This window comes from Gekko japonicus, unplaced genomic scaffold (genome assembly GCF_001447785.1).
Source record: "Gekko japonicus isolate JY-2015 unplaced genomic scaffold, Gekko_japonicus_V1.1 scaffold3922, whole genome shotgun sequence".
Classification (NCBI taxonomy): Eukaryota; Metazoa; Chordata; class Lepidosauria; order Squamata; family Gekkonidae; genus Gekko; species Gekko japonicus.
Genome location: NW_015165356.1, coordinates 69,990 through 71,910, shown reverse-complemented (window position 1 = coordinate 71,910; position 1,921 = coordinate 69,990).

Here is a 1,921-nt window from a genome sequence, read left to right as displayed (position 1 = left end):
TGTGGAATCTCCCATCTGAACCTGATATTCATGGTCTTCAGTTTGTCTGCTAGTGCTTTGTATCTTCTTCTGTCTTGCAAAATTGTTCTTGGGAGTTCTCTCATGATCATAATTCTGTTGCCTTCTATCGTCAGCTGGTCGGTAAATTGCTTCTTAAAGATGTCCTCGGTTGTCTTTCTAGTTAGGAATTGCACAATGACGTCTCTTGGTAAATTCTTCTTTTCTGCGATTCTAGAATTCACTCTATAGATCAAATCAAATTCTCTATCCAGATCCCCATCATCTTCTTCTAAATATGCTGTTATTGCCTTCATCATTGTCTCTCTGATGTTCTCATCTTCTTTCTCGGCTATTCCCCTGAATCTCAGATGGGTTTGCATTCGTCTGAATTCTGTCATTGCTTCTGATCTTCTAAATTGCTGTGTCAAGGAATCATGTTTCTTCTCTGCTTCTTGAGTTTTCTCTTCTACTTCTGATACCTTGGTTGCCATGTCTTGTATGACCTTGTTGGCTCCTTCTACTTCTTGCTTGATAGATGTTATTTCTGTCTTTACTAGCTCTTTTATTGCGGTTCCTCAGTCATCCTCTTTTCCATAGCTTCCATTGCAGCCTGCATCTCCTTCTTCTCCTTTGATGACATCTTAGGTGTAGAGGTTGAGGCTGCTCTGGGTCTTGCTGCTGCGGCTGCAGACGCTTCTGAGCCTGTTCTTGTTCTTCTAGTCTCCGTTTTGGCAAATTATACTTTTTTCACTTTTAAAAAAGTTTCAGTTAATGTCCAAAACCTTACATGCGCACAGGCTGGTCACCTTCTTTTCGTTTAGCTCAGATAGTTTTAAAACCTTTAAAAAAGCAATTTAGTTTCGGGTCCTCCACAAAATGTCGGGCGCTACTTCTCTATTGTTTTTCCGGGAAGAGTAGGTCGGTTTTACTGTTCCGGGTCCCATCTGTGCGCTTATGCTTACATCCGGTTCCCCGCTTGTCCTCTTCCGACTCCTTCCGGTTGTTCCAGTCCTCTCTAGGAACGGAATTCACTGGTTGTCAGTCGTCGGAGGAGATCTACTGGTACCCCGTCCCGCGATAGTTCTTGTCAGTTTCGTTTTTCAGTTGCGCGCTTATCTCTAGCTAGCCGCAGGAATGTTCAACAATAGCGCTTTTTCCGTTTTTAAAGCCTTAAATCAAATCGTTTTTTTCCCGGAATTAGTCTCTAGGATCATCTATTCGTTATCCGCTCAACCGCTTAGTTCTAATCGTGTTAAAGTCAAAAACAGGTAAGCGGAGCGTTTATTTGTTATCTCGCTCGTCTATACTGGGATTGCATTGCTTCTTTTAGTTCACTCACTTTTCCCCTTGCTGAAGAAATCGACCGATGACGGATTTATGCTGGTAAACCAACTCGGAACGGCTCCTTTAGTGATGCTCGCCATTCGCCCTCTTCGTGGGAGGAGATCAAAGCCTAAAACCAAGCTTCTTCCGAAACTTGATGATCAGGCCGATCTCTTACTCCCGCTTGGGCACAGCTGCCTGCTGGACACCCCCCCCTCTCTGGGGAGCGTTGCTTTGGGCTTTGGGCTATAAACTGCCCAGACTTTTTAAAGAGCTGCCGACCACCCCCGGAGAATCGCAGGAGTGCTCTAATTCGCCATCTTGGCACGACCGGAAGCCCCCCAGAGCACGTTGTTGACATCATTTGCTTTGTTAAAAACCACGTCTGTTTATTTGAAACTGACTGTATTTTTGTATTTAAACAGCATATATTTTCTGATTTTTGCAGTATTGTATTACTAGCCGTAGAGCCCGTTGTAGAGGAAGACAACGAGCCCTAGAAAGGTAGGATGGGTGGGTGGGCTATGGGTTGGGGAGGGAAGCCGGCGGACCGTTCGCCGGCCTGGAGTGGGTGCGGGGGTGGGGGAAAGCCGGCAGA